The following is a 24,368-nucleotide window of genomic DNA, read 5'->3' as shown; positions in this document are numbered from 1 at the left end:
AGGATGCTTCCTATTCACTCAGCCTTGGCATTCAGCATCAGAGGAGCACGCCGTCTAACCCAGCACAGCAACTCCGTCACACACCCAGAACAAATGGTTCTAAGCGCACAGAGAAAAACCAGGAAAGACGTAAAAAGGGAATGGATTGGCACTGGAAAACTTCCAAAAGGAGGTCAGATAGAATCAATACAAACGGATGGTAACACGTGCATTTAAAAACAGAGAATTGCTGTATCTGCACTAAGTTTTCTACTATTTCCTTCCCGCTCAGAAATTCCAAGCTCTAAGGAAACAAACAGGCTTGTCAATAACAAACACGATTTACTGAAAGGGGGAGCAGGTCAGGAAGCCAGCACACGATGACAACTGGATAAACAAAACAAGAGCAACTCAGAGGAACTGGATAAACAAAACAAGAGCAACTCAGAATCGTTTCTCTGTTAAATGAAAGGAATTTTAAAGTCTGTTCAAATATTGCATGAGAATGGTTGGAAAATGAGTGAAAAACAGCCAATATCCCAAATAAATCTTCTTTAACGTTTTGTTTTAACTATAAATCTGAAGGCTACCATTAATGCAATTTACGAATCTTGAGAAAAAAGGTAATTCAGGGTTATCGTATCTAGGAAATCAATATTCCCTCTGATAGTTTTCGCAGAGTGCATTAATTTTCCTGGCCAAAAAATGATGGTGCTTTTTGTATTTTATACTGAAATACAACATAAAATATGGAAAAATCCATTTAAATAATAATAGTAATATAATAATCATAATAAATAACACATTAAAATGCACCAGATAAATGGATATCACTATTCACTCTTAAAAGTAAAGTTAAATCAGGAAAGTAATTCACTATGTCCCACCACGGAATCAGAATCACCTGTATTCTGATATAAAGGACCAAAATAACCCACTCACAAATGTTACTTATTGTATTTTCTTTAGCCACATATTTTATTCAAAGATGTGGCCATCTCAGAATCATGGTCTGGAATTGCAGAAAGAGGCTCAAAACAAGCTGCCCACATTTCCAGGCCCATCCCCTCCAAGCTGTTCTGCTCCTTACAACCCAGTGTGCAGGTCTGGTGACAGGCCCTGCTTAGAAAGTGGACAGACCCGGGTTGGAAGCCCAGCTCTGCCACCTTCTAGGGAAATGGCCCTGAACAACTCATGTCACTTGTCCACGCCTCAGTTTTGCTAACCATAAGATGGCCTGACATCTTACACATATTCAACTTAAGAAAATTCAGCCACACGAAGTGAATCCACTGTGTCCCCCGGTGCCTTCTCAGAGGGGGGCATCTTGTCACAATGAGGATGATTCCAGTAGCTAAAGGAATGCATGTTTTAATAACACGGCCTCTGAAAATAGGTCAGTACTTCCTTTAGTGTCAACCAATGACACCTACGGGTTCCAACGCTGGAAGAAAAGGTAGCTGAATTAGTCTTACTGACATAGTAACACACGTGCCGCCCTCCTGCAGGTGTGTGACCTGCCCTGGGGCGGAGGCCACTCCAGTAAACCCGCCTGTTCCTGTAACTCCGTGAGGAAAGAGACAAGAGCTACGCACACGCCTGACACGTGGAGGCCCCTGAATGGCAGCTGTTACTAGTCCCTCTGTCTCTCTCTGTCTCTGTCTCTCTGTGTCTCTCTCTCATCTCTGTCTCTCTGTCTCTGTCTCTCTAGCTCTCTGTCTCTTTCTCTGTCCCTCGGTCTCTGTCTCTGTCTCTCTCGTCTCCCTACTAGATCACGACAGCCGCTTCCCGACTGCTTCCCATTCCCCATCTGCTGGTTCTCCCTGCCCCTGTACCCCCAGGATTACTCTGCACACACGGAACCTGTCACCAGTCCACAAGGAGCAGGGCCCATGTCTCTGTCTTGCTCCCCACGTCCCTGCCGTCCAGGCTCCTGCACTCAGTTAACCAGGAAATGTGAAAGCAGCTCTAGGAAATGGAACCAAATATTCCTGCTGGGATGTGAAAGCTTCCCACAGAAGAAAATAAAACTAATACTAAAGGTGAATTTTCCAAATCTGACTTCCCAGACAGAACAACTATAAACGCTCGTTTCTTTACTCATTCAGGGCTAAACATGCTCACATTAAAACAGCCTCAGGGGTGAGAACAAAATAAAAACAAGCCCTTTAAAAATTTTAATAGCCTGTACTTCCTTCCAGAAGACAATCAGTTACAGCAGAGAAGGAGAAAATGAAAAAAACAAAAACCTCAGTGTTTTTTTTTTCACACAGCAGGAGACATTGCAAACAGTTATCTATAAAGCTGTAACTTTCCTCACTACGAGCAGAGGAGGAAACCTAAAAGTTGGAAACTCTGCCTTGAGAAAACACAATTAAAAAAAAAAGAAAACACAATATATAGAGTCTTGACCTTAAAAAAAATTGTTAAGAAGTGATTATTTGTTCCCTAAAAGGATTAGCTGCTTTACAAAAGGATTATCTACAGACTTCTAGAAGGTATTAAGCTTAGCCAGTGTATATAAACCACGATTCAAATTAACATAACTTTTCAGGAATATTTTAATATGTAATACTGGGTTTACTTGGAGACAAAAATAGCCCTTGAGTTCAGTACAAACCAGGCAGCATGAATGCCTGTGTTTGGGGGCTGCCCTTAGCAGCCTCAGCTCTCGTCCTACTTCCTGGCATCCCTCTTACGTGCACTGTCTGGTGGTTCAGAGCGCTCCACCCAGTGCAGGATCCTACCTGTGGTCCCACCTCCACTCACCAGCAGCCAAACTCTGGCAGGGAGGTGATGCAGGCTTCAACAATCCATCCTGCCCGGGACTGACTCTTGCGGGCGAGTTGTGTATCCAGGGATGCTCTGGAGCTGCTGGTAGAGGCCACAGCTGCGAGGGCCCAGTGGCAGCAACGTCCAGCAGACCCAGCAGCCACGGACCACAGGCCACATCCTCATCAAAACCTCCTGTGAAGGGCTTCCCTGGTGGCGCAGTGGTTGAGAGTCCGCCTGCCGATGCAGGGGACGCGGGTTCACGCCCCCGTCCGGGAAGATCCCACATGCCGCGGAGCGGCTGGGCCCGTGAGCCATGGCCGTTGAGCCTGCGCGTCCGGAGCCTGTGCTCCGCAATGGGAGAGGCCACAAAAGTGAGAGGCCCGTGTACCATAAAAAAAAAAAAAAAAAAAAAAAAAAAACCTCCTGTGGCCTGGCCTGGACTGTGGCTCAGGCTGTGAGCCCCTGGGGTTCCTGCCCCTTTTCTGAAACTGGTTCTCCAGTCTTCCATTTGATTCTAAGGACTACTCAGTAACCTTCTGTCCAGCTGCTTTTCTCAATTCTGTGGCGTACAGCTAAAAGCCACAACTCATACACCCAGGATAATAAACGAAGGAAGGTTCCTCACCAGCACCTACCCTGTGGAAAGGGCTGGTCATCCTTCCCTGCGTAAGTAGGGCTAACCTGAGTGACCAGCAGAATATTGCAGAAGAGACCTTGTGACTTCTGAGGCTAAGATGCTGCAACTTCTGCCTTGCTTTCTCTGGGACCACTCTCTCTGGGGGAAGCCAGCTGCCAGTCATAAGGATGCTCACGTTGTCCTATGGATATGTGTCCACGTGGGGAGGCGCTGAGGCCTCCTGCCCACAGGCGACATCAGCTTGGCAGCCATGGAATTGGATCAGCCAAGCCTCAGACGTACCGGCTTCAGAAGGTGAGCTGAGACCAAACTGCCGAAGGCCGCATGTGCTTAGTCCGCAGGACCACCTCTTCGGTGCCTGGGAATGTGCATTTCAAATGCCTCTGCTTAAAATAGAAATGGTACTGATGGCTGAGGTTTTCTCACTTGGCTCATTCATTAAAGCAGCTACTTTCTAGCGAGCTCAGCTACAGTTGTACTCGATAACTTGTAGATTTAAAAATTATATATTATCAATAGTTTTTAGGAAAGATGAAAGCACTAAGATATGGGGGGTCCGTGCCAATGTTTCCATGTTCTGTAACCAAATGGGACCCTACTGAACACTTCACCCACGTTGTGCTGGTTAATCTTGCAGTTTTTATTGCTTGGGTCATTAAATACCCCCCTGAACACAGGAAGGGACGTTGGGCAGAGAGGAACATACCGACCGTAGGCCAATGGTGAAATCCTGCTGACAAACATACCTCTGGCCAATCACGCATCTTGAAAACATTCCCTTGTCCTTCCTGATGAAGAAGCAGGCCTGTGACCCTACAACTCCACCCCATTTCCAGCTCAAACTCCTTCTGGATAAAAACGCTTCAGAGTTAGTTCTCACGTGCTCCTCTAATTTGTTCAGTTTCTCAGAGACACGGTCCACCTCACACCGTGGTTAATTGTATTTTTTATGCATTTTGACACAGCATTTAAACCTCCACCCAAATACTCCTTGTACTCGTCATGGATGTTTTCTAGCTTAAGCCTCCTGCCGGGAAACCGTTCCCTGCCAGCCAGGCCAGACAGTGCAGCGATCGCACGGATGTCATCAGGATCCGCGCTGCTCTTTTAAGGGGCTGAGCTCCCACCGACCAGAAATCAGGCCGCGGGAGATGAGTGCAAGGGAGTGGGCACCCCACCTGAAGGTCAGCTCCAAGCCCGGGTTCATCCAGATCCCGCCAGAGGTAACAAGAAGTAACGTATGTGTGGTCTGGACATTGCGTTAAAGAAAGACTGTGACTCCAATGCTAGGGTATCTTGATAGAATTTTTCCCAAAGTAGAAACTCTCCATGGAGCCCTTAAAACGAATCCAAAATGATTTTCGCATCAGGAGCAGCTGGGCAAAATCATTCTGTTATTCGGTTCTGCCGGGCTTGCAGCACTTAGCCCCGGGCATCTGTGGTTCCTCAGGCCTGAGTCAGGGTCTCTCCTGCAGCCCCTGGGGTGACCCCTGTTCCCGGAAGCCTGTCCCCCTGGCCTCCTCATGTGATGAAGCCATCGGATCTTTTCATTTTTTGGAGACTGGGCAATAGGAGGGAGGAAACAATGGGCATTTCTTGAACTAGCTTTGCTATTGCTCGTTTCAAAAGAATGGCACGCCGGCCACTCTGAAGGTGAAGTGTCAGCTCTCGGGGCCACCGGTCTGGGCAGGCGTGCAGCGGGCGGGAGAGCTGCCAGACGCACGAGGCCACTGCCACTGACATGGCCACTGCCACCGCGGGGCAGGTGTCTGGGGTCAGGGCCCTCACTCCACAGCGCGAGTGGTCCCACCGCGAGAGGGTGAGCTCAGCGGGGTCTGGGGTTCTGGAAGAAGAAGCCCCAGGGGTAGAGCTGAGACTGGGGAAACACAAGAGAGCAGAGTGGGGAAGCGGGGAGCAGAAGGGGAGCCTGGGGGGGACAAGCCTGGCCACAGCCAATGGGTGGCCCTGCCGCCCACTTTGGCCTTAGAGTCCGACCTCCTTTGAATGTTAAGGTTAGAAAGAGAGTCGCAGGAATCTGTATTCACTACAAGATAGACGGGCTCTTTAAAGAGAGGCTGGCAAAATTTCAGTCCCGGGCGGCAGCCACTCAGCCATCAACACCCACGTGGAAATGGGGCCCCTAATGAACACACACTGCTCCGGATCCACGGGGAAGCGAAGCGGGCACAGTTCCTGGCACAGGAGAGCCTCTCAGTCCCACGTGGATGACACCAGGACCTCGGGGCGGCCCCCTCGCCACACACGGTCCCCAGAGCAAGGCTGAGCTGGGCGCCACCAGCCTCTTAGGGGAATCCTGGGGACAGACAGACAGACAGACATGGAAGCCCAGGCGCCAGGTAGAGGATGCAAGGGCAGGACCCGTGGATTCTGTTCAGCCCTGGAGCCCCAGCACAGAGTAGGTCTCCCGTTCATATGTGCTGAACGGATGACTGAATGTACATATGTACATGACTACAAGTCTCCTGGGGCTTCAGGGCTGCGGGCAGGAGCCTCCACCATCACCAGCATAATGCTGGGAATCCCACCCTCCACTGTTTATTCCGTTTAGGCCTCGTCTTTCCCAAGCTGTCGTCTTATAAAAAGCAACACTTGAAACTGGCCCCCACTGAGTCCCTAACACCTCGGTCATGGGTTAGTCTATCCAAGAGCTCTCATTTAGGACAGAAGCGGCCGGACTGAAAGGGGAGCAGAGCACGAACGAAGGGGATTCACCGAGGATACAAGTCTCCCTCGGTGCAGGCACTCATGACTGGCCCCCTCCCAACGATGGCTGCATCTCAGTCCTGAGAGCCACGGGTACCAGGTACCATCTCAATCCTGCTGTTGGCCCTGCGAGGAATCGGTGCCTCTTCTCCACCTGCCCAGGCAGCCACGGGGCCGCCTATACCTCCGGGGCCACCCTCTGCCCTCTATCACTGTGGAGAGTCCTGACCTCGCTCCTGGGACCCTGCAAAAAGCCCCTGACGTCTTCCACCTGGCCACACATTGGGATTCCCTGGGGAGCTCTGTGAAAAATGCAGCTGCCGACCTCACGGCATGCAGGATGCTCTGGGACCTGCCCTCTGGGACCTCCCTGATGCATGGCCCACTGGAGGAGGCCACTGAGAGCCCCCCGGGCCCCCAGCCCACCCCTCATCAGCCACCTCCCCTTCCTCAGAACCCCCTTCACCTCCCCCAGCCCAAGACGGAGCCCAAGTCCCTCCTCTGATTCCAAGACCCTTCCCAGGAGGCCGAGGGGTCCTCACATCTGCTCCCTGAGTGGTCCAGCCTCTTCCCTTCCCCTGAAGGCCCCAGCCACCCCACCCCAAGGTGATCTGGAGGGAGCTGCTCCACCCCCAACCCCTGGCAGGACACGGGGCCCAAGCCTGGACAGTCAGAATAGGGTGAGCCCTGGCCACGGTGCAAGCTTTGGGGACGCCAAGTGGCCGAGGCCTGGCTCATCAGAGCCAAGGAGACCCACCTGGGAGCCTACGGCTGCACCTGCTGGAAAGGCTCTCTCCTGGGGGGATGAGAGGCTGCTGGGGAAAGAGCCTGTCCAGGCGAAGGGGAAAGGACGGCGGACCTTGACGGCAACGCTGAGCCACTGGATCCCGCTCTTCCTGTACCTTCAGTTATGTAAGTCAAGGAGGCCTCTTGTGAACCCGAGTGGAATGAACCGTGTCTCCACGTCTGACACCCTCAGATCCCTGACAATACACAGCCTGCCTCTTCCAGTCTGCAGGGCGACATCACACCTTCCTCTGCACTGGGTCCCCAGGGAAGGCCAGGGAAGTCGTGGAGGAAGGGTCAGCCCACACCCAGGTACAGACTCTCCAGCAGACCCTCCCACAGACGGGCCTGGGAGGCTACAGCCACGTCAGTAATGGGAGCTGCTTCTGCTGTCCCGCCACCGGGACCCCCACCAACTAGCACCGGTGATCAGAGGGGAGTGTGGTGACCTCAGGGCAGCTGCACACCCACCAGCTCCCTGGGGATACATACCCTGGCTGGGGGTGGGGAACAGAGTGGACCCTCGACCAGACTCAGAGTGGAGGCAGCAAGGGGCTCCTCCCAGAAGGCAGGCCCCCCTCAGGCTCCAGGGGGGCCAAGGGACTCTCCTCATGGGCGCCTAACCGATGTCTCGTATCATTGGCAACAGGGGTCGAGCCCCAGGGCACCAGATACCAATCACTCCACACGTTTCAATGCATATAGTCATCATCAATCAAGCCCATTACATCCACACAGCCAAGCAATTCCCGCCCAACATCGCTCAGGCCATCGGCTCGGAAGTCACTCTGGGAAGCACGGCCACGCTCCCTGCCTGCCGGGTCTGAAAATGGACACAGCACATGGAGCCTGGCTGCTCCAACCTCCAAGCTGCCGGTCACTAAAGAAAGCATAATCTCTGTAAAGCACTTACAGATCACTGCTATACTGACACAAAACAAGACAACAAGAAAATCCATTGCAAAGTAAAATAACGAGGATTGATGTCCTTGATTTCTGCCCGGCACTGCCTGCCCATTCAGGATGTGCATTTTACTATAAAAAACAATAAATCATTTGCTAAACAAAAGCATGCCACGTGCAAGAAACACACGTGACTGCCTTCTAAAATACCGCCTGGACGCAGCTGGCCGGGCCGAAACCACACCCAGAGGAACAGGCTGGCGAGAGTCAGGCCAAGCAGACACAGGATGGAGGCCCAGCAGTGAGGCCATAGCCCCTCACCTCCAGACTCTGCTAGAGGCTGGAACGTTCAACTCCTGTCAAAACAGACAGATAAGCTAGGCTTTCGTGTGGGGCCTCCACACGAGGGGCCCCCATTTCCCGAAGCCCCAAAACTGAACAGGGGGTCAGACACAGGAGGGAGGATAAAGGGGTCAGCCCACCAGGGTGGTGAGAACAGGAAAAGGATGCTCGGTTGGATTTGTTCTCAACTCGTCTGTTTTTCTTTTTGCAGACGCCGCCCTGCTTTCATCAGTCCCTGGCCCACCATCTCCTTGAGTCCTAACACCATGCCTTCAATTAAGTTGCAGAGTTCTGATGGACAGATATTTGAAGTTGATGTTGAAATTGTGAAACAATCTGTGACCATTAAGACCACGTTGGGGCTTCCCTGGTGGCGCAGTGGTTGAGAGTCTGCCTGCCAATGCAGGGGACGCGGCGGGTTCGAGCCCTGGTCTGGGAAGATCCCACGTGCCGCGGAGCACCTGGGCCCGTGAGCCACAGCTACTGAGCCTGCGCGTCCGGAGCCCGTGCTCCGCAACGGGAGAGGCCACAACGGTGAGAGGGCCGCGTACCGCAATGAAGAGTGGCCCCCGTTTGCCGCAACTAGAGAAAGCCCTCGCACAGAAATGAAGACCCAACACAGCCAAATAAATTAATTAATTAAATTTTTTACAAAAGACCATGTTGGAAGATTTCGGAATGGATGATGAAGGAGATGATGATCCAGTCCCCTTGCCAAATGTTAAGGCAGCAACATTAAAAATGGTCATTCAGTGGTGCACCCCCGACAGGGATGGTCCTCCTCTCCTAAGGATGAGAACAAAGAAAAGCGAACAGACGACATCCCTGTTCGGGATCAAGAATTCCTGCAAGTTGACCAAGGAACACTTTTTGAGCTTATACTGGCAGCAAACTACTTAGACATCAAAGGTTTGCCTGATGTTACCTGCAAGACTGTTGCTAATATGATCAAGGGAGAAACTCCTGAGGAGATTCGAAAGACATTCAATATCAAAAATGATTTTACTGAAGAAGAGGAAGCCCAGGTACACAGAGAGAACCAGTGGTGTGAGGAGAAGTGAAATTTTGTGTCTGATGCTGTAACACTGTAAGGATTGTTCCAAATACTAGTTGCACTGCTTTGTTTATAATTGTTAATATTAGAAAAACGGTCCACAAATGCAGCAGCAAATCAGTTGTATTTTAGCAGAATGTCGTCCTCATTGCATATGTAGTTTCAGTACAGATTCCAAACTTATGGCTCAGTTTCTTCTAGTATGATCAAAAGTTATTTTTTCTTTGCTCTGAATAAAACTGAACTGTGGGTTCTCTATATAAAGTGGCATTTTTGGGCTTTCCCTCTTTTTGTAAAGCAATTTCTGCCTAGTTTATTGTCCAGTTAACCTCAGTTTAGTGACTTTTAAAAGTTGGCATTGTAAATAAAACAACTTGCAAAAAATTTTCCGAAATAGAATTAACAACATATTATCTTTATTCATGAGTTGGCAACTGGAAAAAGGCTACTTGAGGTAAATGTTATCAGAGTGGGGTTATCAGAATGTCTTCCAGCTTCCTGGAGTCCACTGGTATCGATTAGCCTGTATGTAGCAGGGCTCCCTTAATTAGATCTGAGGACGTGTTTTTGCATTTGTAATCCTCTCAGCTTTGAATATGCTGGCTAGAGGCTCAGTTACTACTCAGTTTGTGGTTTGAGAGGAAATAGAATTAGACAGTTTGCTGGCTTTTCAATTAAAAAAGACACTTGACCCATGTGGTGTGTCATCTTTTTATAAACAGTAATCCTATGTGGGGAAAACCATAAATACTACTTGTGTGTAAAAAATAATTTAATCTTTAATGTTAAAATGTGTGGCATAACGCAGAAAGCATCAGTCACGAATGCAAGATACTTTCAATAAAAAGTAAGTTACATTAAAAAAAAAAAAAAAGGATGCTCAGTCCTGGTCAGGACATGGTACCAGGAACAGGCATTGTGACCCCGGCAAGTCTCAGGCTGCTCACCTAGGGCAGGCATTGTCCTCAGACTCTAAACAGGGAGCTCACACAGTTCCCAAACTTCTCAAAGAGAAAATGTCTAAAGCAAAAAGGTAGACTTGGCTTTGGTATTTATTCATTTATTTTCTTTTCCATTACAGTTTATCCCAGGAGATATATATATATATATATATATATTTTTTAAGAAGATGTTGGGGGTAGGAGTTTATTAATTAATTAATTAATTTTTGCTGTGTTGGGTCTTCATTTCTGTGCGAGGGCTTTCTCTAGTTGTGGCAAGCGGGGGCCACTCTTCATCGCGGTGCGCGGGCCTCTCACTATCGTGGCCTCTCTTGTTGCGGAGCACAGGCTCCAGACGCGCAGGCTCAGTAGTTGTGGCGCACGGGCCCAGTTGCTCCGTGGCATGTGGGATCCTCCCAGACCAGGGCTCAAACCCGCGTCCCCTGCATCAGCACGCAGACTCTCAACCACTGCGCCACCAGGGAAGCCGATATCCCAGGATATTGAATATGGTTCCCTGTGCTATACAGTAGGACCTTGTTGTTTATCCATTCTATATATAATAGTTTGCATCTGTTAATCCCAAACTCCCAATCCATCCCTCCCACACACCCCCTCACCCTTGGCAACCACAGTCTGTTCTCTACGTGTGTGAGTCTGTTTCTGTTTCGTGGATAAGTTCATTTGTGTCATATTTTAGATGCCACACATAAGTGATATCACATGGTGTTTGTCTTTCTCTTTCTGACTTACTTCGCTTAGTATGATAATCCCTAGGTCCATCCATGTAGCTGCAAATGACATTATTTCACCGAATTGGCTTTGGTTTTTGGTAAACTGAAGGACTTATACGGAAAACGTATTTCTAGTTACTTAAAAACAAACGAGGGGGCTTCCCTGGTGGCGCAGTGGTTGAGAGTCCGCCTGCCGATGCAGGGGACACGGGTTCGTGCCCCGGTCTGGGAGGATCCCACATGCCGTGGAGCATCTAGGCCCGTGAGCCATGGCCACTGAGCCTGCGTGTCCGGAGCCTGTGCTCCGCAACGGGAGAGGCCACAAGAGTGAGAGGCCCGCGTACCGCAAAAAAAAAAAACAAATGAGGAAGGTTATTGAGAAAATAACTAGAAATGAGTAAAAGTGTTTTCTTTTTTATTTGATGAAAATCAGTGGGAAGGGTGCCTCTTTAGTGTGCAGTGAATTCAGTTTCCTGAGCACAAAACCGTGGTTTCATTGAGCCAGGTCGTATGTCCGTCCTGGGCACTGTTCTGCACACAAAGGTACCTGGACCTGGCTCCATTTGTAAAATGAAGGGAGAAAATGAATTTTTATTTTTTTTGGCCGCATGGCATGCGGATTTTAGTTCCCCGACCAGGGATCGAACACGCACCCCCTGCAGTGGAAGCGCGGAGTCTTAACCGCTGGACCGCCAGGGAAGTCCTGAGAAAATGAATTTTTAATGCAATGCAATTGTGGGCCTCACCATCATTCCTGATCTCCATGACTTTGAAGGGTGTTTTACAGCCCAGGGAGCCCTCAGGAAAGCTCCCCTTCCCCGGCATGGAAGACAGAACTGAGTTTCCCAGTTGGGCCAGTTCGTGGAAATCTACAGGGAAGGTTCTCACTCCGGCTGGCTAAGAAATCGGCAAAGGCACTCAACCTCTGTCAGAAGCTCCTCCTCGGGGGCAGCCGGCCTTCTTCGCTCTTGTAAGTGTGCGTCTTTCCTCTCTTTCTGCCAGAGGGACAACTGCCAGGATGCTGACCAGCTGGGGCGGGCCAGCTGCATTAAACATCCCTCAGATTTGGTTTGCGTAAGTGACCATGATTCTCTGAGCCTCTCCCCCAGCTGCTGTGTTCCACTCCTTTAATAAACGTCATTGCTTCAAATCTGGCTTTTCTCCACTTAAAAAGGAAACTTAAAATGTGATGCAGCAAGCTAGATTGAGGTCTGCAAGGCAAGAGTCCTGGGTGCAGGAGAGAGTGGGGTGACTCCCAATCTATACCTGTCAGAGGCGAACGGTGGCCACATGCAGGTTCATGAGCCCTTCTTACCACAATTCCTCTGAGCCGGCTTCTCTGATGACAACAGCCACCATTAAATGACCTATTTCATGTTATTTTACTAGGAATACTGTCCAATCCCCCATGTACAATGTACGCTGTAACCAAATTTCTCATAAAAAGAAAGATAAACAGTTAGCAGGGTGATGCACAAACATTGTCATTACCAGTTTCAAGATGAAAAACTGTCCTCAAGCCTTGCTGGGCAGACTCTCCGTAGTAGAATCACCTGCCTCCAGTCACCAAATTCCTTGGCTCCCCGCCAAAGGCACCTCCAACTCAGCCTACAATCTGGTCTTATCATCATCCCTTAATCTTGCATCTGGCCCAGGTGCAAAGCAGTCTTCCTAGCCAAAAATGTCAGGGCCTTGGTCAGGCAAGACTCGTGAAGCTGTAAAAACAAACTGTAGACACATGCATTTTTCTGCAGGATGAGTCTCTAGTCTTCCTCAGAATCTCAAAGGAGAACATGAGCTTAAACAGGTTAAGAACTGCTGGGCCATCACACAGAACTCAGACTCTTAGAAGTGTCTTGAGAATCCCAAGCTTTTCCATCTGTCTTGTCCCAGTCTCATCATCCCTGGGCTTTAGCCGCACTCAGATACCCGCTGTTCCTCAGATAGGTCACGCTACTTTTCATCGCTGGGCAAGCACACGGAGGCCCCTCTGTCTGGAATGTTCTAGCCCTGTTGGCTGCCAAGAAAACATCCTTGAAAACGAAGCCTGCTCTATTTGGTGAAGCCCTTCCAGGCCCCCGCTTCAAAAGCCCGTCTTGACAGCTCTGTTCCACCTCTGCATCCACCTTTACTTATATATGCCCTGGAAATGATGGATTTTGCCCGCCTATGGGTGTGGGGCACCCATAGGACAGGCACTGACTTTTCTGCAACACCAGTGTTAAGCCCAGTGCAAGTACATCGTAGATAATAAATGCTTAAATCCCCATTTGTCCCTTCTATGCGACCTTACAGACTCTTTTAAATACTACCCACATTTGATGAAAACCAAGAAATATCCTTTGAAAGAATGTCACTGGCTGGCTAACAATAGGCCTAGCTTGGCCCAATTCTGTGGAAAATTATTAAATTTCTGGCTCTTGCATTTTTATATTATGTTGGGCCAAAATCAGGACTTTGCTCAAAGGAATTTAAATGAGCAGACTGATACCATCTCCAATAGATGACTGAACTTTAGCTGATGTTCGCAACACTGGCAGAAAGTAATTTATTGAATTACCGATGCACTTAATGAGGTGCTGCCAGAAGCTCAGGGGGAGACAGTGCTGAGCCAACTGTATTTGAACCTGAAGGACGGGTGACTGTTTCAAAGCATTTCGGTGTCCGGGACTTAAATGTTCGGCTGCTTATAAAACTAAGGCCGCTTTCAGAGCCAGAAAAACCACCTAATGAAGAAAAGCGTTCATTACAAGGAATACCTTTACTAGTAACCAGGCAGGTTTTGAGCTGACCTGAAATAATGTGGTTGCAAAGGAGAGTTTCTTTTGATTAGCCAATGTCATGGTACAACTAAGATGGGTTTATTTTTTACATGTTTAAGAAGCTAAAGTATTTTAATCTCTTTGAAAGAGCGTTTATGTGTTTTCTAGTCATTAAAGCAAGTGCCCTAAGGCAACATTTTGTGAGCCCAGACTGAGTCACTGTAAATCCCTGAATGTCATGAAAGGATACAAATATCCTGACTTTTTGTTAACTCATACTGATTCCCTACCCCTGTTCCCCTGGAATTGTTGAGAGAGCTTCTGCTTCTGAGATAAAGTGTGTTTGGAAGTGACAGGTCACCCCCTTGCTCTCTGAAATCGTCTCAGGCTATGCCTTGGTTCTTAACTCTTGCCTACAGGTACTAGGATCCAGGGCTCCCATTCTGGAACGAAAAATCTGGAGGCCTCCTCAGAGGACAGTCATGAGAAGATAAAAAGCTTAGTATCTCGGGCTTCCCTGGTGGCGCAGTGGTTGAGAGTCCACCTGCCGATGCAGGGGACACGGGTTCGTGCCCCGGTCCGGGAGGAACCCACATGCCACGGAGCGGCTGGGCCCGTGAGCCATGGCCGCTGAGCCTGCGCGTCTGGAGCCTGTGCTCCGCAACGACGGGAGAGGCCACAACAGTGAGAGGCCCGCATGCCGGGGGGGTGGGGGATCTTAGTATCTTGAGAGTCTCCCTGTTTTGTAACAAGTGGATTAGTATAAAACGGCTAAGAGCAGGCCAGCCCTGGGAAAAATTGCGACGTAAGAAAAACTGACCACTGGTGTCCTCAAAGCCCTCAAAGCCCCTCCTGAGCCATATTTCAAACGACCAGAGAAAAGCTTTATCCTGTGACAAGAATCCAGCCAGACTGGTGAGTGAGGGAGGGGAGGTCTCAGGGCTGTGACATCAAATCATGTAAGTGGGTGTCCCCCTTTGAGGGCAGCCTTTAGAACAAGAGAGGAAGAAAGGGAGGCCGGAGCTCCCACGGTTTAATGGGGTACCTGCTGGGACAGGAGCTGGCACTGGCTGGGCTCTGCCCCAGCGGGCTCCCACCCCCGGCACTCGTGCATATTGACAAAGGAGTCAAGGCCAAGTCTGCTGAACTCAGCCAAGCAGACCCACGGAAGCCCCGTCCCTGGGACACAGCCTGTAAACGCCAAGTCCTTTTGGGGTCAGAAACAAAATAACAAGGCTGAGTACAAAGGTCACTCAGAATAACACATGGTAACCAAGGAGCTAGGCGACAGGACATTCAAAAATCTTAGCTGAGAAGAAAAATGGAAGTAATTTGCTCCCTAGTACAAAAATCCTTGACTAATGTTCAGCTGGAAACGACCAAATAGATTTAAAGGACATTAATAACCAAAAACGCCTGTGTTTACAGAATGGAAATGGAGTGACTTGCTTTGAGGACAAAGCAAGTGTAGCTGAGCAGAAATCAGAGCTCAGATCGTCTCGAGCCTTTGATGCCAGTCCCATCGCCCCTGGACTCCTGGACATGATAGCAGTACCAGTGACCGTCTGGTAAGCAGGAGGCCGTGCTCTCTATACGTGACCTCAATCCATCCACATAACAACCCTGTTTGGAAAGTGTCATTGTCCCCATCAGAAAGAGAGGGATCACACTGGGAGATAGTAAGTCACTTGCCCAGAGCCTCAGTGTCAAGAGCCCCAGCCTGACCCCATCCCTCTGCTCCAAAGCCTGTGCTCTGAGTCCTGGGCTGGGCACCTGCCAGTGAAAAGCAAAGCCCGGGGCTTAGATCCACTGCTGGTTCTCAGAAAGAGTAAAATCACTGCTGGGGGAGCCCAGCATACAGCCTCCTCCACTGCCCGAGACGGCTCACACTCGGGTCTGTCACTTCCTCCCCTCCCTCCACTGCTCCACTTTCCACTTCTCTTGGAAGCCTGGATGCCCTGTGAGCTCCAGGCACCTGGCGAGCAACCCAGCATCCCTGGAGAGGATGACGCAGCCAGTGCACCTGCCGGGGAGCATGGCTGAACGCTGAACACTCATTCCGGCATGAGCCTTTCTGCCAGATCATATTTAGCGTTGCTGGAACCCAGGCTTGGGGTGCAGACAAGTTTTCCTATCAATTCTTCATTCCCCACCCAATAAACAGAAGAGCAAAACACCTGCCCAAAACGCTTCAGGTTTTTAGCACATAACCAAGGATCATTTTTTTCCTTCAAACTCTCCTCTGTCCCCTGCTGGAGTTTATATTTGTTTCAGGGAGAAAGAAAACGTTGTTACCTTTTTGGATCTCTCATCCAATATACTCTTGATTATATCTGAAACCTATTTAAAAGCACACATTAAAAATATATATATTTACTTACTTCTTATTTCGCTGGGAATCAATATAAAAGGGTATGTTTGTTTTTCTGAAAGATATTGCTAAAATTTTTTTATTTCATAAGCTTTGACAACTCCTTTGAAGTATTTGCACAGCTGAAAGAAAGACATCAGGCTCACATTTCTGGCTCTGGGCCGGGAGCCGTGTGAGTTCAAAGAGGCTGCGAACCACATCAAAACTCCCCAGGTAGAACACCTGGGACGGCCCTTGATGGACAAGGTTTGGAGAACAGCAGCCAGACTGAGAGAAGAAAAGAAAGCCAGTTTCGTAATCCCCAGACTAGGGGTCTCCCAGCCTGAATCCGGCAGATGCTCCCCCAGCCCCACAACTGTACACCTGCATATCTGTCGGAGGATTTAGTAAAACTCAAGGAAACCCGTTTTCCTCCGGTACAGCTGATCTAAAACTCCAACCATCTAGAGTGTTATCCAGCACTCTGCTTTTGGAGAAAAACCCAAGTGACACAACAGTGAGAAGTTAACTCTCCAAAAAAAGCCTTTCGGTATGTCTGGGGTCAGCATGTAAAACTAACACCATGCTGAACATACCCATGAGCCTAATCCTACTCTGGGTAGATCTGGTACCCGGCGCTGAGAGGATGTGGCCCCTGAGATGAACCGGGAATGGGAGGCCGCCCAGCTGTGGATGCAGCCGGGCGTGCGGTCGGCGGCAGCACCGCCCGGACCAGCGTGGATGGGTGAAATCGATCAGCACACTGGGGTTAGGAGGGGCTCAGAGATGGCCCGGTGCCACACGTCTCTCTTTGGAGGTAAGAAAAGTGAAGTTCTGAGGGTTTGGGGGGCAGTTTTCTAGTCTAGAAGCCATTCTCTTGACCCTGGGGCCACGCTGGTTCTAGACACACCACTTCTCGATGCCGGGTTTGGCTCACTTGCATCTGGCACACAGCCTGGTTTAATCCAGCCCGTGCACCCAGGCTAATGCACATAAAACACTGCACCTCCGCCTACCAGATCATTCGCACATTGAAGAGTCAATGGCGTGTGTTAAAGAATAGATTTGTTCATGGAGCACAGATTAAAATACTTAATCACGCAAATTTTACATCATCTTTCAAATTATCACGCAAAAAAATAAAGTTAACTGGCATGTCCCACCGTATTGATTTGATCTAGCACTGTGGAAGGCACACAAAAGGTATCTATCTACTCATGTGGACTCTGAGTTTGTTCATTTATTCATTCAAACATCACTGTTTCTTACTGCATGCAATACACAGCCTCGGGTATTGGAGGGGACTAATAACCACAGTTTACGGAGTGCCAGCCATGTGCCTGGTTCTTTATATGCATCAACTGTCACGCTCAGAACAGTCCTGTGAAGTAGAGATTATCACTCCCATTCTAGAGGAGGGAACACTGAGGCATGATCTTGAATAACTCAGCCAAGGTCATACCAGGACCAGGATTTGAATCCATACCTGAACCCAAAGTCCAGGCTCTCAGAGACATACCTTCCACCCTGAAAACACAAATGACCTGGTAGAGGAGATAAACAAGTCAACTGGAAATCAAAACAGATTCTCATAGCTGCTTCAGGACAGGTAACCTTCTACAGAACTAAAAGGAAGAGAGATATCTCTTATGGAGAGAGGTTAGGAAGGCTTTGTGGAGACAGACATCTGTGGGCCTTGAGGTATGAGTAGGAGTCCCGAAGATGGAGAAAAAGGGGAAGGAGATTCAGAGTAGGGGACTGAGCAGGCTCCATCTCTGAGAATCTGGAAAGCATAGCGGTGCCTTCAGGGAACACACAGCCATTGGTTCACTAGGAGATGGCACGCCAAGAGAAGTGCTGAAGGCGATCTTGGAACACGCAGTCTCTTCCTAGTGATAATCAAATATTAAGAAGGCCAGTCTTTATCCTAATGGATATATTTGTTCTTGTTTTGACAGCAGAAACTCTGTAAGTGTAACTCAAACATTATAAACGAAAAAGACATGTCAAATAAAGGAACAGAGGACGGCGTCCATGGGGCTCCTGACTGATCTCCAACCCGCCTCCTTGGGAGGTCATCTGGGGTCACTCTGGTCCAGGTCAGACAGTCATTTTAGCAAGTATGTCGGGCATCTCCAGAAACACTGTCAATGTGGTCCCTAGACAGACCTCTCTTATCTCTCCAGGATCCAGTTCAATCACATTAAAAAAAAAAAAAAGAGTGGTTGCCTATCAACCACAAGGGACATCCCCTAAAAAGACACAAACTCCCCACATCCGCAGATGCGCCCCTAAAACGTTTCAATCGTCCAGTGATGGTTTTCAGAGCCTCCTGTCAGATGCCTGGCTGGGCACGGAGGACACAGTACGGTCCTCAGGGAAATGACAATCCAGCATGCTCTTCCACAGCAGGGTGGAGGCTGGTGTGATTAGACGGATAAAGAAAACATTAGCAAAGTGTTGGGCTGGGTCAGGGGAGTTCACAAGTTTGATTTGGGACATGTTGAGTTGGGGGCATTTGACATCCCAGAGGAAAGGTAGAGTGGGCACCTGAGCCTGGGAATCGCAGAGGACTGGTCTGGGCTAGGATGTGCCTCTGACCTGGAAGGAGGGAGTTTTGCTAAAAGGGGGATGGCTTGGACTGGGATGACGGCAGCAGAAGGAGAGACAAGTGGACCCATGGGGGCACAGTTCAAAGGAGACCCACCTTCACATTCCAGCTGTCAACTCCTCACACATCCACCTTCAATACGCCCCCTCTGCGGACCCCGGACCCCCATCCTACGGCTGCCGCAGCCACTCTCAGGGGTTGATGATTTGCTCACACACACGTCCCTGGACGGGAAGGGGTAAAGCACGAGGACACAGAGCTCTGGGAGGCTTCTGCAGGCTTCCTTGGAGGCACTGTCCCTGGCCATCTCGGGGCCAGGTGTCCCTCCACAGAAGTGAGAAGTGGCCCCCGTGCAGGGATTGTGGACCTGACCACAATGCTTCACATTCCCTCTGTGCCTCCACAGGGGTCCCGGGAGGCATCACAGTGACAGTAACATGAACTTCCTCAACCACTGCCCACAACTCACTTGGCTGGGGGCGCTAAGTAGGTATGGCTTTAAATCTAAAACCATCTGGATTCATCTGGCCTTCTACAGGGACAAATCTAGCTCTTAAGTCTCGTTGACACATGGAAAGTCTGGGGATTTTGTGGGGAGGGGAGGGGCAGTTGCTGGTTCACAGGCATCACTAACACCAATGAACAAAGACCTCAGCCCCTGAGATCATGGTCAGAGGCAGTGTCACATTGGGGAAGGGCCTGTTTCATGTCACCACCTGGCCCTTTGCTCCCCGAAGGCTTAGAGCCTGTGCTCAGAAAGCCCAGACCTCAGTCCTATTCGCACACAGAGCTCTGCCCCATACCACGAAGGATGAGTTACCATGGCAGTCAGGAGGCAGCCTGGGCCACCGGCACCCACCCTTTCACACCCTCCTTTGGCTGAGAGCTCTGGTTCTGAAAAGGCACGGCCCTCCCTTTACCCCCTCCCTGCCACAGTTTATATGGGCATGAGTCTATTTTGCAGAGGCAGGAATTCACTGACCTTTCCAGACACAAAGACCTCCAGGGACCCTGGGTCAAGAGGCACCGGGGGTCAGGAGCTGGCTGGACATGGGCCCAGGGACTTCGGAAACACGTGACCAGCCTTTGCCGGTTTTGATCCAGTTCTACCACCTCTCACTCTAGAATACAAGCACACACAGAGCCGGATTCCGCCTTCCTTGAGTTTCCTGGGTTGAAACTCTGGTAGAGAGGTCCTCTTCCGCGACAGATCGATATCACAATTCTGCCAGTATAATTGTTTCACCTTTCTAGAAAGGTTTGCCATGCCAGGAAGGAATTTAGGTCAAGTCCAGCACAATCACTCAGGGCTTGGCTATGCCTCTCCATCCTAGGGGTTGTCCGGCCTTTCCCAGATGGTCCCGGGAAGCCCGCGGGCTTGGCGTTGCACTGCCCTCTGGCCCAGGAACTCTGACAGGTCACCCCGCTGACGCCGCGGGCCGGCCTGGGCCAGCGGGGCCTGCCCACTTCCCCCACACTCCCTGCCGCATCTCTGAGCCCCCAGCGGCATCCCACTCCGTTCCCCTCCCTGGGAAGGCAAGGGGCCGCCTGGACAGCAGCGCACGCCCCTCCGGAGTTGGTGCAACTCGGAGTCGCTTCCTCCAAAGGCGCCCGTCTCGTCTCGACCCCTGCGTGCGGCAGCCCCCAACACACCCGCTTGGCACCCCCTCTCGGTCTCCCCTGCTTTCACACGCGTCCTCACTGTCGCCATCCTCCCAGCGCCGTCGCCACCCGCAGACACACACGCGCCTCTGGTCCGTTTACCCAGAGGGAACGCGAGAGCTGCCAACCTGGTCGCCAAGTTGGGCTGGGGGGTCCGGGGCCCGAGGGCCGGGGTCGCGCGGTCCCTTGACGCTGGCACCGGACGCGCCGCGGGCCGGCAGGGACCGGGCTCGGGGACCCGGCACCCCGGCGCGGCCGCTCCCGCGGCGGCGGCCGAGGCGGCGTCCCCGGCCTGCTCCGGCCGCCCCGGGCGCGCGGCCCCCGGCCCGCACCCCACGCACGCTCACCTCGGGGGGGCCGGTCCGGTCGCGCCGATCCCGCCGCCGCGGCGGCTCCTCATCTCCCGGGCGCCCGCCCGCCGCCCTCCGGGGCGCCCCGCCGTCCCCGCCGGGCGCGCAGGAGGGTCGTGGGGACGCGCGGAGGCCGCGGGGTCCGGGCGCCGCCGCCCGCCGCCGCACCCGCGCCGCCCGCAGCCGAGCAGGAAATTTGTCCGGCCGCTCCCGCTGCTCCTGCGCGCCGCTCGGCTCGGGCTCCGCGGCGGGGGCGGGGGCCCGGCGCCGCGAGGAGCGGGGGCGACGCCTGGTGTCCGGCGCGGGGAGCGCACCCGGCGCCCGCCCCACCTGAGGCCGCGGCTCCGCCCCGCAGGGATGGCCGGCGGCCGGCAGGGACCCGGCCATCCTGGACGTTATAACCCAGGCTGGTGCCCCACGCGGAGACCCTGGCCGGGGCCCCAGTGCCCGGACCCAGGCATCATGTAGGGGTTCAGGGTGTGACAGCCACTTTTACGAGCGGGAAAGGCCCTTCCTACCCAGCCTTGGCCCTGGACACCAGGAAGTGGCGTGGCTGGGCGCCAGCTCTGGGCCATGCAATCGGTCCAGGAGAGCAGAGGGCAGGCACCCTGTACTGCCTCTGGTTCGGAGAAGTAGGGAGAGCCGGGAAATCTCCTGAGCTGGTATCTTCCTCTGTAAAGCCGGAATAAGGGTGGCCACTTGGTGGATGTTGAAAAGGGCTTACTTGTCGTTAAGGCGATATCCAGCACACGCAGGAGGGACAGCGACTGCCAGAGGGGTCTGGACCGGCTCTTCTGGGGGACCGCTTTCCAGGTGACCTCTTGCAAGCTATTTAGGGAGGTTTCAGAGTAAAGGAGATTCCATGGGGAAGGGCAGAAAGGATACATGTTGTCTCATCTTGGTTCTGAGCCTTCCTGCTGCGCCCTCCACGTTGGTCCAAGGCCCCCGCCCTCATGAAGGATAGTGCATCCCTGTTGCAGGGACCTCACTCATTCTGGCTTCTGAATGAAGGAGCCAATGGTGAGAAGGTGCTCTTCAGGGTATGTTGCCCCACCTTGTATCAGTAGCCAGCAGACCACCTTCTGAGACACTTGGGACCTGTTCTGGACAGAAGCTGTAGACCCCAAAGGCTGAGCAGGATGGCCACCTATTGGCTGAGACCATCCACAATGCAACTTCCTTTCCACAGGGTGTAAAGAGGGGTCAAAGAGTGGAGAACTTGAACTCAACTTTCTTGCCTTGCCCTGTCCATGCTGTCCCTGGGGGATCTTGTCCAGCACCAGGACTTTAAACACCCTGTCTATGCAGGGAGCTCCAGAAAGCACAGCCCGTCTGGTGGTCTCCTCCAGGCTCTGGTGCTCCTGGCTGTCTACCATGGCAGACCCAACTCTTGCTCTGACTCTGTTTCTCGGCAGGCAGGCAGCCTGTCTCCGCCTCCCCTCCCACCTCTAATCCATCCTTACGTCTACTTCCTGTCTAGCTCCAAAACGCCTCTTGAATGTGCCTCTCCTCCCCACTCCACTGCCTTCACTGATGACTGCAGTGGTCCGCCAACTTCTGACTCACTGTTGTTTAGGCAATCAATTCTAAGCACACCATCCAGGGGGACCCCCTACAAATGGAACCCGGTCCTGCCAGTCTTCTGCTTAAAAGCCTCCATTCCGAATAAAATCCAAACGCGAGGGAGGCTCTGCCTGACGTCTCAGTGGCTCCTGAGCCCCTCACCCCGTTCCCTGGGCTCCAGCCCCCAGGTCCGTCTCTCAGGGTCAGAGCCCAGCTCTTCCCCACCTGAAACTCCCCTCTTGGTACCTGGCCTGCGCCTTCTTCCTGACTGCCTCTGGAAAATCACCCTGCACCCCTCCCCTCGGGTCCTCTCTCACAAGGTGTATTCACTTGTAGGGCGTCAGTCGTGGCCCCCTCCTTCCCCCTCTCTCAGGGCTGTGAGCGCCAAGAGCATCCACGCTGTGCCTCTCCCCATCACCTCTCCATCTCCAGCTCCTGATGCAACAGGATAGCCAGGAGGTGCCCAATAAAAGCCTGTGGGCTGACAGAACAGAGGAGGGGCGCCAGCCCCAGCGCCAGGCAGCCTGGTCACCCTGGAGACCAGCAGGTGGGCAGCTTCCTCCTGAGCGCGCCCTGGGGGAACAGCCCAGGTCGGGTGGGGCTAGGTAGCCCAGTGACTCCGCCCAGCTGTCAATGTCCCCGCCGTGGTGGCCTCCAGAGCCAGCCTTCTGTGCAGGAGGCGATCACTTCAAACTCTGATGAGCACAGTTTTGCTTGTTAACCCTGCAGGGCTGCAGAGGCAGAGACTGTGATGCAAGAAGAGAGAAACAAGTTGCCTTTGTCAGACATCTGCTGTTGGAAAGTCAGCAGCTGGGGGAACATGATGAGGGGCAGATGGTGCCTCTCTCCGGGGGAGATCCTCTCTGCTGGACCCCAGCGATTCTTCCCGGAATTAAGCAATATCCCTCCACCTCTGCAGTCTAAAGACATTCATCATTGTCGTACAAGAGTGTGTCGTCAGAGACATCGATCCAGGGTTGTGTTGATTCCCATTCGGAAGCCCCTTGACCCTCCATATCCATCTTCCTTCCACCTCTCATGGGCTCAAGGCCCCTCCTGACATCAGAATCAATTCCCTTTTTCCCCTCCTAGGCTCTGAGGACCACCCCCAGCCTCTTGCCATCCTGAACACCTACGTACTCTCATCTTTCATGACCCCAGGACATGGCCCTTCTTACCTCCACAGCTTCCTCTTTAGCCCCTGACGCACTTCCTGTTTAAACCACCATCGGTTTCACATACGCCGTCCTCCCACCTGTCTCTCACCTCCTCCCCTTCACCAAGCCATGCAGCTCCTTTCCTTTAAAACACAGCTGGAGGCAGTTTTCCTGTGTCTGGTAATGTTAACTGTAGTTATGTGTCTCATTTTCCATTTTACTGGAGGACCCTACCCGGCCTCTGGATTTCTCTGCAGTAACCCAGATAATGCCCGTCATGCTTTAAGGGCTCAACAGATGCCAGTCAAAGTTAAAATGCTGAGGCCAGAAATGGTCTCTAGAAGAATAAGCAAAAAAGGCAAAATTGGTATGTAGACAGAAATCAGAGTTTGTTTTTAAACATTGTCCAGAAACATTAACGTAAAATTGCTCAAATTTAGGAGATAAAATCAGAAGGTCTTGGTGACTGTTGGCTACAGAACAGGGCAAGGAAGGAAGGCTGATTTGTTTTTCTTTAATTTTTATTTATTTATTTACTTATTTATTTACTTAATTTTGGCTGCATTGGGTCTTCGTTGCTGCGCGAGGGCTTTCTCTAGTTGCGGAGAGCAGGGGCTACTCTTCCTTGCGGTGCGTGGGCTTCTCATTGCGGTGGCTTCTCTTGTTGCGGAGCACAGGCTCTAGGCGCGCGGCCTTCAGTAGTTGCGGCTCACGGGCTCTAGAGCGCAGGCTCCATAGTTGTGGCGCACGGGCTTAGTTGCTCCACGGCATGTGGGATCTTCCCAGACCAGGGCTCGAACCGTGTCCCCTGCATTGGCAGGCGGATTCTTAACCACTGCGCCACCAGGGAAGCCCAGGAAGACTGATTTCAGGACCTGTCCCCACATAGAGAAAACTCAGGATGGATGGCTATTCCAATCTCTAGAATGTGCCAGAATGAGTAACTCTAGTGGATCCAGAACTTTCCATTTTTACATTACCCATCTATCCTACTCCCTCCTCTTTTCCCAAGTTATGCCCAAGTATTAACATTTACTA

At 51.6% G+C, this 24,368-nt stretch overlaps 1 pseudogene; it reads left to right on the top strand.

The window, feature by feature from the left end:
• The first annotated feature begins 8,394 nt into the window (after positions 1-8,394).
• LOC111172194 (S-phase kinase-associated protein 1-like) lies at positions 8,395-9,611 on the top strand (annotated as a pseudogene).
• The last annotated feature ends 14,757 nt before the right edge of the window (positions 9,612-24,368 follow it).

The sequence above is a fragment of the Delphinapterus leucas genome, chromosome 16, assembly GCF_059928025.1.
Source record: "Delphinapterus leucas isolate spDelLeu-1000000601 "Yukka" chromosome 16, BTC_Dleu_Yukka2, whole genome shotgun sequence".
NCBI lineage: Eukaryota > Metazoa > Chordata > Mammalia > Artiodactyla > Monodontidae > Delphinapterus > Delphinapterus leucas.
This window is presented reverse-complemented; position numbering and strand designations above follow the sequence as displayed.